Source organism: Bufo bufo, chromosome 1 (assembly GCF_905171765.1).
Source record: "Bufo bufo chromosome 1, aBufBuf1.1, whole genome shotgun sequence".
NCBI classification, from domain to species: domain Eukaryota; kingdom Metazoa; phylum Chordata; class Amphibia; order Anura; family Bufonidae; genus Bufo; species Bufo bufo.
In genome coordinates, this window is record NC_053389.1 from 100,234,086 (window position 1) to 100,249,344 (window position 15,259).

Genomic DNA, 15,259 nt, shown 5'->3' on the forward strand with positions numbered 1-15,259 from the left:
TTCTCTTCATATCTCAACTTCCCTACACACGGTCATATGTTCCTTATCAGCCAATAGAAGCTCGCAGGCCCTTAGTCTCCACATACACACAGTTTTACTCCAGGTTTACATAACAACCCAGCCATTTTTCTTCACTGCTGTAGGTCAGCTTTAGGCTAGGGCTACACAACAACAATAAGTCACACATTTACACTGCTACATGTGTCGCGCGACATTGATGTCGCACGACAATTTTTATAATGATAGGCTATGGTGTCGCACTGCGACATGGGACATGCTACAACTGCGACAGTTGCAGAAAAATCCATCTTGGATGGATTTTTTGCGACTGTCGCGTCGCAGTCACAGCAGGTCACATGTCACAGTGCGACACCATAGCCTATCATTACAAAAATTGTTGAGACAAAATGTTGTGCGACACATGTCGTCATGTAGCCCTAGTGGCACAGTGTGGTTCACTGTGACAGTTGTGGCCGTGTAAGCTCTCGCGTACTGGCTGCAGGCTGCCTCCTGTGCAGGCTGGTTGTCTGGGGCTGCCTGCTAGCTGCGGTGTCTTCTGTGAACTGCTACCTGTGAATATTTGCTTTCCCTGTGTTTGCTTCTCTGTTTGTCAGTGTTACATGGGTTGTTTGTGCTCTGGCGTACCAGCTGCAGTGGTCTCCATGTATGCTGATTGCCAGGGGCAACGTCCTGTATTGCAGCCTGTGTGTTTTGTGGTTCTGTACTCCTGTTCTGATGGGGTTAACTTCCGCTGATCTGTGCCTGGGTGAGGCTTCTTAGGTGCCCTCGTTATCCAGCTATATCAATCTGTGAGCTGTGGGACTGGTGGTCAGTCATTCTTGTGTCTTGCTCGGTGTAGCACCTTGCTGCTGACCCAGGGGGTTTTACCATCTACCCTTCTGTGTGGTGTCGCCTGGTTTTGCATTGGTGTTTGTTGTTGTTATCTGTTCTATGATGTTGTTGCTGCTTTGTCTGATGTTGCTGGTACCTGTTCTTTGATGGTGTTTGAGGTTATGTCCTTGTCTGATCTGTACCTGTCCTGTATGATGTTTAAGTTATCCTTGTCTGTTCCTTGTTTCGCCTAGCAGTGCGCAACTGCATCTGATAACCTGGCAGTGCTAAACTGCTTCTAATTGTATCCTGTCCTATGTCCTGTCTGGCAGTACCTACTGCTTCTGATCCTTGTCTGCCTGTAGTTCCTTTCTGGTCTGTTCCTGTCCCATGTTTGTCCTGCCTTCGTGAGAGGGCCCCTGGCTTCCCCGGAGGGGGAATCTCTAGTCTGTGTGCAGATCTGCCTGAGACCGCCATGCTTCCATCCTGCTTGGGGTCCAGGCACCTGCTTCTGTGCTGGTTCCCATTCGTCTTGTTGTTTGTTCCATGTCCTGTGTTTGCTTGGGTTCCAGTTCGTCTGTTCCACTGGTACTTGTGCAATGAGCAGGACCGTGGTACGGTTAGGCGGATGCCAAAATATGCAGTGGGTCCGGATATGGGTATATAAATCTATAGTTTTTTTGTTCGTGACGCCAATTGCAGCATGCGCAGGGTACAGTTTCAAAGCCCTTTAAGGTGTTGCAACTCACGTACCAGGTTAGGAATGCCAGAGTGGTATAATGTCTCTGTGTAGCAGTAGTAATAGTGTCAACGGTGTCTCCTACCTTGGTACGGCTGGACTCCTGGATCCTGGCTCACTTGCAATAAATGAGTGTTGCTAGTAGGAGTAATTGAGGAACTTGGTAGTAATGAATGAGATCCAGACTTGAAATATAATTCAACTTGTCTTTACTGGAGGCAGCATTAATCCATATGAGTTACAGCAACAGTCTTTGGGTCCCAGCAGGTATTGGCAATGTATGGCAGGGATCAATATCTTTTCTGCTCCTATCATGTGCCTGGGGAATATGGCAGGAATCTGTCTTCTGCTCTGTCTATCTTCTGCTGTGTATGGGACTGACTAGCTGAGGAGGAATTTGGCTTCTCCTGGTCTCTGGATGTTACTCACAGTTCTGCTCACAGGGAATGGTTCGTCCTAGAGATCTGGAGGTGCTGCTTGCTTGTCAACCAGTTGAGGCTGAAGGGCTCAGACTGGGAAGGGTGATCTTTGGTCTCAGCCGACACTCGATCCTGGGTTGGGATCCTTAGAACTGGGAGCTCCTACCAGCACAGCCTTCCCCTAGCCGGGGTGGCTGGCACACTAACTATAACTTCCTTTCCTCCCCATGAGGCAGGATGTGGGAACATTCCACACCTCCTCAAAGAGGGGGGAGCTAAACTGGAATGTACTATTACAGTCTAGATATGCTAAACTGACCTAAGACCTTGCTAAGCATTGCTGCCACCTGCTGGTGTACATGTAAATTACAGCAAATACATGTAACAGGCTTAGAAAATGCACATTTGTGAGAAATATCAAATAAAATCACATTAGATGACAAGGCACATGTTACCAACAAATAGTAGCGGGGAAAAAGAGTTTAGTAACATAACTCTGGGATGTTACATTCCCCCTTACTTTGAATCAAGCAGTCCTCGGCTTGTAGAGGAATCAGCTCTGGGGTACCCAAATAAATGCAAAGTGCTGCATGAATTACATATAATGACATACATAAACAAAACATGAAACGGCTTTCCCCAGGTTCCTGCCCGCTAGAGTAAGGTGTCCAACACACAGTTTCCTTCTCTTGATATAACCAGGTAACCTAAATACTGCACAAAGCAAAACATTACTGACTGACTTTTGGGGTATCGTCCACCAATACCAAAGAAAGCATGGGGGTGTCTTTACTCTGTAGTCCCGCCATTGTGTAATGGAATGCCTGCAAATGAAAGGGTGGCTTTATCCTGTATTCCCTTTCCTGCACCAAAGCCTGAGAAATTTGGCTTAAAGCACGATCACCATGGTGACTAAGGGGTAGCTAAATTATGTGGCTCTAAGGCTTGAGGCGCCTTACCTTAGGCAAAAAGGCTCAGAAGGGGAGGTATTTATCGTCTCCGTATACTTCTGGCAATGTCACAGAAGGAGGGCATTACGATCCCATGGATCTCCTGGAAATAAGACACCTCAGGATGGGAACAATCCTGAACATGAAACAAGCGGGAAGGAGCGGTCTATGACATCTATCGATTCCCGAAGCAGCGGGGTACCTGTGTAGTTACTGGACCTGCCTGGACTTACCACTTGGTCCTACCCTGGGTACCTATGGGTATATATCACCGGGTGTAGGCCATTAGTATTCAGCGTCCGTATGAAGGCAGTCCGTATAAAGGAAGGAGTGATCAAGAGCTGTAAATTGAGGCATACTGAAGTTAGTTACTACATTTTCGGTTAAGTGCAATGGTAAGTGCAATCGTCACCAATAGTGCATAAATTCACATTGCGGCACCTAGAAGAGAATACACACAATGGGCATGTTATCTTAAACGTTGCATAACCTGTAAACTTGAAATGAAATTAGTGCAAAAACATTATGCAAATATCAATGCAATAATACGCTCAAATAAGGCTTGAGTCTTTTTCCTTGAAGTGCTTGACTGTGGACAGGAACAAGTCCATAAATCACTTGTAATCCACAGGAACAATAAGAGTTAATTGTAATCCAATGGAACAATAAAGTTAATTATAATTCACGCAAGGTAGTGGGTAATTTCCACAATGGGTAGTTTTCCTCACAGGAAAGTCTAGAAAACATCCTCCTGGATCCCATATTTGAGGACGCAAAAGTTCTTCTTTAAGCTGTATGCTCTCAGCAGCTGTAATTCCTGCAGAAGCTTTATCTGCAATCTCCTAGTGGTTTTCTGTGGCAGAACTTGGAATTGCAGGATCACCTTTCTCTGGAAAATCTGTAGGCGACAGGTTCTCAGGACAGCAATAAAGGATAGACCCTTGGTCTTTCATAGCAAAGATCTCCGGATTTGGTGCTGGTTCTGATAGGGTCATATCAGGTGTGCTGTCTTTAGCAGGCGGCTGAGAAGAAGACTTGGAGGCTTCATCACTAAACATCCTCTGTATCTTTTTCCGTTCTTCTGCTCTTTTTAGAAAGTCCTGTAATTTACTCCACCTGCGAGCTTTCCATTGGGCAAGGTTATCCTGCCAGGTGACCTCTTCATCACTGCAGGAACTGTTGAGGAACACAAGAGGGCACTCCTGCATCTTGTAGTTCAGGCTGGCTGCTGTGATGGAGCCGCACTGACCTCTTGTGGCAGTTCCTGGTACTGTCTGGGTAGTGAGGCTGATCATAGCTACGGTGAGCTGCTGTACATCGGGAACTCCTGGCGGGGCAGAAGAACTCAGAACTCCTGGCTGTAGTGGCTCTGGCAACAGTATCGCCAGTGGTGGTGATGGCAGGGAAGGAGCACTCTGTCTGGGCAGCGGAGTGGCAACCGGCGTGATGAGGGACATCTTACGGACCTCTCTGGGTAAGACGTGCCCCTGTACTCTGGGACTGAAAGTCATTACTAAGTTATTTATTTGCCCCACCTGTAGATTTGAGGCCGCAGGGAGTTCAGGGATCACTATGGGGACCTCCTGGAGTCTGGTGACCTGTTTCGGGACCACCGGGCGCGGTGTAGGGGCAGCTGTGGGCTGGACCGGGGCCTCAGGGAACGGGTTGGTTACTACCTGAGGTTGCGGCCGGGTGGCCGTTTCCGGTGCCTCATCCTGCTGTGCGATGGTCACTGTGATGGGTGACGTAGTCGTGGCTTGTTCCGGTGCCGATGCTTCGGTCACTGGGCCAGGCGGTGAGGGTTTTTGCGTAGTTGTCCTCTCCGGGGCCTTGTTAGTCTGAGTCGTCGCTTTCGCAGAAGTGGGCTTGAGTCCGGCGGCCATATTGGTTTCCGGGTTGGCGGCCATCTTTCTTGCTCCGTCTGTCATGATGAATGCAAGAGGTAAGGGTGGAGCCCAGAGGGAGGAGTCTTCACTCCCTTGGCTCGCATTGCAGAGTTCTTGGTGGGCAGGTTTTAGATTTCCCGCTTCTAGGGGGGCGTATTCGGCATCTTCGGGCTCTTGAGAGGGCGTTCCTGAGTTTTCCCACTTCTAGGCATGAAGAAGCAGCGCCATTTTGCGAATATGGCGAATTAACCCTTTGAGTGCTGGTGCGCATGTTTAGTGGTTTCTGGCACAGCAACAAAGCAATAAAGTCAATTTTCAGGGTTTTTGTACAATTCTCAGATCTTGCAGTACTGTGAAACATGCAATTTGATCCGGTTCTGTTGTTGCACACAGCTCGATCCTGTTCCAGTGACGCCAAAAATGCAATGAGCAGGACCGTGGTACGGTTAGGTGGAAGTTAAAATATGCAGTGGGTCCGGATATGGGTATATAAGTCTATAGTTTTTTTGTTCGTGACGCCAATTGCAGCGTGCGCAGGGTACAGTCTTAGGGCCCTTTAAGGTGTTGCAACTCACGTACCAGGTTAGGAATGCCAGAGTGGTATAATGTCTCTGTGTAGCAGTAGTAATAGTGTCAACGGTGTCTCCTACCTTGGTACGGCTGGACTCCTGGATCCTGGCTCACTTGCAATAAATTAGTGTTGCTAGTAGGAGTAATTGAGGAACTTGGTAGTAATGACTGAGATCCAGACTTGAAATATAATTCAACTTGTCTTTACTGAAGGCAGCATTAATCCATATGAGTTACAGCAATAGTCTTGGCTCCCAGCAGGTATTGGCAATGTATGGCAGGGATCAATATCTTTTCTGCTCCTATCATGTGCCTGGGGAATATGGCAGGAATCTGTCTTCTGCTCTGTCTATCTTCTGCTGTGTATGGGACTGACTAGCTGAGGAGGAATTTGGCTTCTCCTGGTCTCTGGGTGTTACTCACAGTTCTGCTCACAGGGAATGGTTCGTCCTGGAGATCTGGAGGTGCTGCTTGCTTGTCAACCAGTTGAGGCTGAAGGGCTCAGACTGGGAAGGGTGATCTTTGGTCTCAGCCGAGACTCGATCCTGGGTTAGGATCCTTAGAACTGGGAGCTCCTACCAGCACAGCCTTCCCCTAGCCAGGGTGGCTGGCACACTAACTATAACTTCCTTTCCTCCCCATGAGACAGGATGTGGGAACATTCCACCCCTCCTCAAAGAGGTGGGAGCTAAACTGGAATGTACTATTCCAGTCTAGATATGCTAAACTGACCTAAGACCTTGCTAAACATTGCTGCCACCTGCTGGTGTACATGGAAATTTTAGCAAATACATGTAACAGGCTTAGAAAATGCACATTTGTGAGAAATATCAAATAAAATCACATTAGATGACAAGGCACATGTTACCAACAAATAGTAGGGGGGGGAAATAGTTTAGTAACATAACTCTGGGATGTTACACTTGTACCTGCGTGGTTCCTTGCAGGTAGGGGCCAAGGGTACCGGGACCGTCCTGGAGGTGCGACTAGTGAACCCTCAGCCCAGTCCATCCCCACAACCAGGGGCTCTGTGAACAACGGGGCTCGCTGGCTTTCTGCCCTCTGGGTTTTGCCTCTGGTCTGCCAGTGCACTTGGTTCTGTGGTAGTGCTACCACTATTGCCTACCTGCTGTACTGTCTTCGGCACGTGACACTTAGCATTAAAGGGGCAGGGCCCTGTGGAGGTCACTGTTAAAGGGGCGGGCACTGTGGAGGTCACTGTTAAGGCAGCAGGGTACTGTGAGGTCACTGTTAAAGCAGGGGGGTACTGTGGTGGTCACTGTTAAAGGGGCGTGCACTGTGGAGGTCACTGTTAAGCAGGGCTGTGGAGTCGGTAGATAAATGGTCCGACTCCTCAGTTTTTGGTAACTCCGACTCCTCTGTATTTAATATGCAAATGTATTTTATAGTATAAAATACATTTGCATATTAAATACAGAGGAGTCGGAGTTACCAAAAACTGAGGAGTCGGACCATTTATCTACCGACTCCACAGCCCTGCTGTTAAGGCAGCAGGGTACTCTGAGGTCACTGTTAAAGCAGGGGGGTACTGTGGAGGTAACTGTTAAGGGGACAGGCCCCTGAGGAGGTCACTGTCAAGGGAGTGGGGTGCTGTGAAACTTGCTGTTAAAGGGGCGGGCTGCTGTGAAGGTCAAAGTTAAGGGGATGGGTTGCTGTGGAGGTCCCATTTTAAAGTGGCGAGGTATTGTGGGGGGTCAGTGTTAAGGAGTGGGGGACTGTGGAGTTCACTGTTAAAGGGGCGGGGTGCTCTAGAGGTCACTGTTAAGGCAGCAGGGTACTGTGAGGTCACTGTTAAAGCAGGGGGGTACTGTGGTGGTCACTGTTAAAGGGGCGGGCACTGTGGAGGTCACTGTTAAGGCAGCAGGGTACTGTGAGGTCACTGTTAAGGCAGCGGGGTACTGTGGAGGTAACTGTTAAGGGGACAGGCCCCTGAGGAGGTCACTGTCAAGGGAGTGGGGTGCTGTGAAACTTGCTGTTAAAGGGGCGGGCTGCTGTGAAGGTCAAAGTTAAGGGGATGGGCTGCTGTGGAGGTCTCATTTTAAAGTGGCGAGGTATTGTGGGGGGTCAGTGTTAAGGAGTGGGGTACTGTAGAGGTCACTGTTATGGGGGATCCTGTCAATATCTTATAACGACACACAAACATTAAATGAAATAGATGAAGTATACCCGTGCAAAGCCGGGTCCTTCTGCTAGTAGGTTATAAAGTATCAATTAATGTGTCATTTTACCTAAAATAACAATTTAAGCAACATGATGCAGAGTAATGACTGACTATGAGATATAATCATTAATCCCCAGTGGTTTCAGTGTTCTCAGTCTGAAAATCCACTGTGACTGTTTTCTTCTCCTGATCCTGTTCTCCCAATCTCCATCATATTTAGATAAAATCTCAGATGTGATATTGCACACATGTGGGGATGAAATCACAGGCTATGCAATGGCCACATCTAAAATTGCCTTTGTTTGGAATTGGTGTCGAGTAGCTGTTCACAAGGTGATTGCACAAGTTTTTTTCTCTGGCTCTTTAGGACAAATTTCAAAAATGTCATCCTTCTCAATAATTGCCTGTTTGTCAATGGACAAAAGAGCTTCAATTACAGACCGCAATCTCCAAACTACTGCCATGACTCGTCCTCATACAGATTCATTGTTTCTGGGTGGCAGAGTGCTGTTCGTACGGCATGATCTGCTGTCCATAAACCATGATTTAATGTGCTGCATGAAAGATCATTTCATGCATCATTTCAAAAGCATTTTGCTCGTACATCAGGTGATCGGCAGCACATTTACACGGGCCGATTATCGGGAACAAGCTTTTGTATTAACGTTCATTTCCAAATATCCAGCCTGAGAATTGTGCGGTGTAAATTCACCTTCAACAATAGTAAATGACTAATCACTAGACATGCCTCGTGCTGCAGTTTTCTGGTTACAATTAAGCATACACTTTGCTCATTTCTTAATAACACAATAGATTTCAACCAATAGCAGGAAGAAGCAATGTGTTCAGGTTGTGCCAGCAGCATAGCATGCACTGATCACTAGCTGTCCATCCGCTGCTGAGCGCTGGGATCATGAAAGGGAGAGACGAGGGCATGTGATGTAAAAGTGAAGCTCATTATGTTCATGAATGTACTGAATGAGTTTTACCAGTGACAAAGTAGCTGGGGAGCAATGTCCATGCAAAAATGCTCAGACAAATAAAGTCACTCCGGTATTCATTCCCTTTTACAGATGTAGCAATCTTTAACTTGATACTCAGATTCACACGCCCATGTGCTGACCATATTCCTCTAGATCAACTTGCTGGATAACAGGCTGAACTGGATGGACAGATGTCTTTTTTTAGCTTTATAAACTATGTTACTACATTATCCGTCTATATCACTCTGAGGAATCACAAGCCAGCTGTAGGTTTCACTCCAGAACATCATAGCCTGGGTCCAACAGAAGATCCTCTAGTGTTCTGCTGGGCCAATTTGACCCTTCTAAGTCAATTGTTTCTTTTTCTAATAACTAACATGCAAGTACATTAAGGGATTCTCGAGACCAGGAACCCCATTTGATACTGTCATGCCGGGTAGAGGGATTACAGTTCCAGTGCCCCACTCCATTTCTCCTCCACTCCATTTCTCCCAGCTGGACCAGAAGCGTGACTTGCTACTTACACACACACACATCACTGCTGCCAGGGATACACCAATCCTTTCTGCTGTCTTAGTGCCCCTAGTTGAGCCAATGTCCCTATAGTACTCCCCATAATGTGTGCCAGTACTAAATGCCCCTATTTAGTACCTCAGTGGATGCTTCCGGTGGGTGCTCCTCGCACTCCCCTCCGCTGAAGTGGCCCAACAGTATGGTGCAAAATAAAAATAAAAATAAACAAACTAAAATACTTACCTCCAAAGAGATGTCAGCGATGCGGTGCAGGCCTCAGCAGTGACATGTGCAGGTACATCACACTCTCACTCCAGCAAGGACCAGAAACAGAAGAGAAGGGAGCTTGGTGTTGGTATCGGAGGGTCAGAGATAGGGGAGTCCTTATTTTAAATCCCTGCACTTTGCCTGGCAATGGCAAGATGGTTTTCGAGTCTCAGAGAACCCCCTCCCATTCCATTTGCCTAAGGCCTCATGCACACGACCGGGTCCGCATCCGAGGCGTCATTTTGGCGGATAGCACTCCATGTGCTGTCCGCACCCGTGGCTCCGTTCCGCAGCCCCGTAAATAAAATATAACATGTCCAATTCTTGTCCGTGCTTTGCGGACAAGAATAGGTATTTATATTGCCGGCGCCCGTTCCGTTCCGCAAATTGCGGAAGGCAACACGGACGGCTTCCGTTTTTTGCGTATCCGCGGTTTGTGGACCGCAGAAAAAGGCACGGTCGTGTGCATGAGGCCTAAATGAGCAAGTTATAACTGGCAATAAACCCCATTGTGTGACAAAAATACAACAACCTCTAGAAAATTCTGCCCCCTAATATGCCATCACTGCCAATTACTCTTCACCCACACCCGTAGCGTCACACTACTCAATGCTTTTGTACTGACACAACATAACATACTTTACACCCTCTACTCAATGGAAAGAGGGGTATTGCGTAGTGGACTTCTGTCTAAAAAAATTAAATAATGTTTGTTGCCCATTACAATCAATCAGAGCTCAGCTGTCATCTCTCAAACTGCTCTGGAAAAATAAAAGCTGTGATTGGTTGCTATGGGCAACAAACCATTTTTCTTTTAGACTGTTTTTATAAATCTGCTCCACTAAATACAACTTACATGTAAAAGAGCACATGTATTACAATAGTCCATGCAGGGAGATGAGAGGACAGCTGAGAAGCCTCAGCAGTTACCATTAGGCTACTTTCCCACTAGCGTTCTTGCTGGATCCAGCAGGGTTCAGCAAAAACGCTTCCATTACTGATAATAAAACCATCTGCATCCGTTTAAACGGATCCGGTTGTATTATCTGTAACATAGCCAAAACAGATCCGTCATTAACTCCATTGAAAGTCAATGGCGAACTGATCCATTTTCTATTGTGGCAGATTGTGCCAGAGAAAACTGATCCCTTCCCATTGACTTGCATTGGGGTCATGACGGATCCGTTTTGCTCCGCATTCCCAGGACGGAAAACAAAATACAACATCTTGCGTTTTGGTCTCCGGTCTGGGAACGCAACTAAACGTAACGGAATGCAGTTTGGAGTATTCCGTTCTGTTCAGTTTTCTACCCATTGACGATGAATGGGGACAAAACTGAAGCGTTTTTTTCCGGTATTGAGTCCTTATGACGGATCTCAATATCGGAAAACTTTAAAGGGATTCTGTCACCAGGTTTCACCCCGGTCAGCTAATCATATGCTGATGTTCAGGGCCTCATCAGGATTCCTAATGTGGGCTTCTAAATGTGATCCGTAGCCTTATTTTGCTAAAAAACAGGTTTTACTAACCTGTCACTCAAAGAAATAAGGTGCCCAAGGGGATGTCAAGGGATGCAAGGTGCCCGCCGCACCCACCGCCGTTCGTGCCCAGCGCCGCCTTTCCAGACTTCTGCATCGCCTCCTAATCCTCTGTGCCGCCTCTCGCTCTCCCTCCCTCCCCCTCCTCCTGCTGTAAGATCTCGCTCGTGCGCACAGGGCTCTGCCTGATGCGCCCGTGCGGACTTCTCGATTTGGCTTCTTAAAGCGAAGTGCGCATGCGCCGGCCCTTCGCTCAACCCAGGTATGACCTGCACTCTGGCACCAGCCTCTCAGAGCCCTGTGCGCACGCGCGATATCTTACAGCAGGAGGAGGGGGGAGGGAGGGAGAGCGAGAGGCGGCACAGAGGATTAGGAGGCGGTGCAGAAGTCTGGAAAGGCGGCGCTGGGCACGAACGGCGGTGGGTGCGGCGGGCACCTTGCATCCCTTGACATCGCCTTGGGCACCTTATTTCTTTGAGTGACAGGTTAGTAAAACCTGTTTTTTAGCAAAATAAGGCTACGGATCACATTTAGAAGCCCACATTAGGAATCCTGATGAGGCCCTGAACATCAGCATATGTTTAGCTGACAGGGGTGAAACCTGGTGACAGAATCCCTTTAACGCTAGTGTGAAAGTAGCCTTAGCACTATTTATGTCTGCTGCTGATTGGCTGAAGTGGTTACACGATGTGATTGCTGCAGACAGTTAGAGAAGAACTGAGTAACATGGCTTGCATTTTATACATCAGTATGATACAGATGATATGAAGCCGAAGCAGGAGCAAGTACATCCACTGCTAGCCCCTGAGTACAAATGAACTCTTACCACATTGTGTACTGTGACAGCCAACATGATCTACACTACAGCAGTGTGCATGACTGAGCAGAGACAAACCTGGTAATGTAGATATGTAAGGGCCATGGAGGACACAGGAGATTTAATTACTAGACTACAGATATGGTCACTATTGTTAGGAACATGTTGTTAGGAGAGATTGACCAGAGGTAGAGAAAAGTGAAACACTAGATTTCCATAAGGCTGACTTTACTTATGTATTATTCCTTATGCACACAACCATATTTCGCATATGCATCTGATTTAGCAAATGGACCCATTTATTTCTATCAATTGAAACAAAAAAAAAAAAAAAAACACACAGATGTCATCCACGTGCTGTCCGAATCCATATGTCTTTCCTGTAAATTATAGAACATGGCCTATTCTGGTCCGTACTGCAGATGAGAATAGTCATTTCTATTGATGGGAGTGAGAAAATTGCAAATTGCAAATGGAAAGTATCTGTATTTTGCGGACTGAATTTTGAGGCCTTAGGTTGGAAAAGGGGTCTTGAATGAGGTTAAGATGCAATACCAAAAAAGCCTAAGTCAGTGATTACTAAAATCCATCACTCCAGGTGTCGGGAAACTACGACTCCCAGCATGCTCCATTTATTTCTATGGAGTTCTGGGAGTTGTAATTTTACCACAGCTGGATTGTAGGGGGTTAGCCATTACAGGCTTAAGTGTTGCGTTACCCCTTTTTTTTTTTATCTCATGCAACTTCATTAACCACCTCTCGTCTGCCCATTGACTATAAACGTCCAGGAGGTAGATCTCTATCTCTGAATGGACGTTTCTGAACGTCCATTCAGAGACCGCAGCTGCACGCTAATCGTGCAGCTGCAGAGCGGGTTGCCCGCTGTCAGTGACAACAGGGCAACCCAGAGGGAAGGCAGGGACAGTTCCCAGGTGTCCCTGCCTTCTAGATCGCTGTATCCACTATGTAGGCCCCACAAAGTGACTTCAGACCTGAACTGGTCCTTAAAAAGTGGGTTTTGGCAATTTTCTTAAAAATGTTAAGAATCGCTTCTAAAATTCTAAGCCTTCTAACGTCCTAAAAAAATTATGCCAACATAAAGTAGACATATGGGGAATGTTAAGTAATAAATATTTTATAAGGTATCACTTTTTGTTTTAAAAGCAGAGAAACAGAAATTTTAAAAATTGCAAATTTTTAATTTTTTTGGGTAAATTTGGGATTTTTTCATAAATAAAGGTGAAATATATTGACTCAAATTTATGACTATCACGAAGTACAATGTGTCACGAGAAAACAATCTCTGAATGGCTTGGATAAGTAAAAGCGTTCCAAAGCTATTACCACATAAAGTGACATATATCAGATTTGAAAAATTAGGCAAATGGCCCGGATGTGAAGTGGTTAAGGGGCTGAGATCTTCAAAACCAATGATCATACAACATTAGTGGCATACCTACCATATAGGCAGACCACGCAGCTGCTATGGGGCCCGTGAGGAAGAGGTGCCCGCAGTGGATGAGAGGCCTCGCCCCCTAATTGCTCCTGTCTATCTTTCTAAAGCTAAAGGACCTTTGATGATGTCATCACAGGTCCTGTAGGGGAACTGCACAGTGTAAAGTGTAGTTCCCAGGTTAGAACACATCATCACAGGTCCTTCAACCACTAACAGGAAATATTAGAAGTTAACAATCAGCTCTTCATTGATCCATACAGACTGGAATGGAGTGGTAAGAGGAGGTCCTCCACTTCTCATCATTTATCCCCCCCCCCCCCCAATGCCCTGTTTTTACTCATTGCTCACTCATGTATAATACTTCAGAGAGTTACAGTGATCACTACCTCATGTACCTCACACACACAGTGACCATAATGTATAACTGACCACATATTTCTGTAAACAATGCATCTACAGTATTATACCTTGTATGTCTCACATCAATACACTGCTCTGTATGTGTAATATATATATATATATATATATATATATACACACACACACACACACACACATACATACATACATACATACACACACATATACATACACACACTGCATATATTACACAGTATTATAGATGCAATATGTACAGATGTCAGGTAAGAGGTATAATATATGCAGTGTGTACAGATATATAGTATATACAGCAGTGTACTGATATGTGAGGTACGAGGTATAATAGATGCAGTGTGTATAGATACATAGTATATCCAGCAGTGTACTGATATATTAGGTACAAGGTATAATAGATGAAGTGTGTACAGATATATTGTGTATATACAGCAGTGGACTGTTATGTCAGGTACGAGCTGTAATTTATGACTCATACCTCATGTCAATACACTGCTGTATTTACTATAAATCTATACACACTGCATCTATTATACCTCGTACCTCACATAACAGTACACTGCTGTATATACTATATATCTGTACACACTGCATCTATTATAGCTCTTTTGTGTGCCAGGGCTGTTTTGTAATCCCAATCCGGCCCTGATGGCATAAATTATAAAACGCAGGAGCAAGCATAGTTCATGGAACAAAGAGAGAGGCCTGGAATGGGTAGTGGAAGGGGCTATAAATGGGGAATGAGGGCCCAATTTAGATTCTTGCTATGGGGCCCAGTGCTTTCTATGTACGCCCCTGTACAACATAAAATACTGCATATCATACACAATGATGTAAAAATATTGCTCATTTCCATCTGTGTGTACTCACCTACCACGCTTCTCCAAGAGCCACGTTCTCACTTGTGTTCAAGTAACTCAGGGAAAATAAAGTAAATGTATCCTCGTCATGATGCCAGAATACGAGCACACCCCTTTGGCTTCAGTGCAGATAATAAGTTGCATGCCTTCTTTACATGTCTTGGAATTTTTCCAACACGTATGAATGGTAGTAAATTGTATAACTAAGTTTGTTACGGTAAAGATACCGTGCAATTAAATCTAATTTCCATATACAGCTTAGAGGCTGTTCACATCTAATTTTTGCTGAACGTCAAGTGGATACGTTTATAAACAGAAAAAAACTTAAAAACGTATAGAAACATATGGCTTGATGTACCCATAGACTATAATTGGGCAAAGATAGTTCAATGGGTACATCAAGCCATATGTTTCTTTACGTTTTTTTCTGTTTACAAACGTACCCACTTTTGACTCACTTTGTCACTGTATACGTTTCTGCATGTATATACCTTTTTTTTACATAGCAGTGAATGGGAGACAGATGGAAACTTAAGACAATATATTTACATCTGTAACATCCTGAAGTATGTCACTAAACTTCTGTCACCCTGCTTCATAATGTTGTGTGTATATGTGTATTACCATCTTGTGTGATTTAACTGTGCATTGCCATTATATGTATTTTTGGGCCTGTATTATATATTTGCTGTAATTTCAATGTACACCAGCAGGTGGCAGCAGTATGTAGCAGACCATAGTCAGTTAGTATCTAGCCTGGAATAGTCCATTCCAGCCTAGGCTCCCCTGTGTGAGCAGGAGTGGGCTGGCCCCATGCCCTGTCTCATGAGGAGGAGAAGGAAATTAGTCAGA

General features: G+C 45.6%; 1 protein-coding gene across 1 annotated transcript in view; it reads right to left on the reverse strand.

Annotated features, from left to right (window-relative positions):
* Positions 1-14,437, reverse strand: part of SLC2A5 (solute carrier family 2 member 5) — a 68,102-nt gene extending 53,665 nt beyond the window's left edge. Inside the window, exon 1 of the mRNA XM_040427312.1 lies at positions 14,418-14,437. The gene's annotated coding sequence lies outside the window, so the exon portion shown is untranslated. The remainder of the gene's footprint in view (positions 1-14,417) is intronic.
* Between the last annotated feature and the right edge of the window lie 822 nt (positions 14,438-15,259).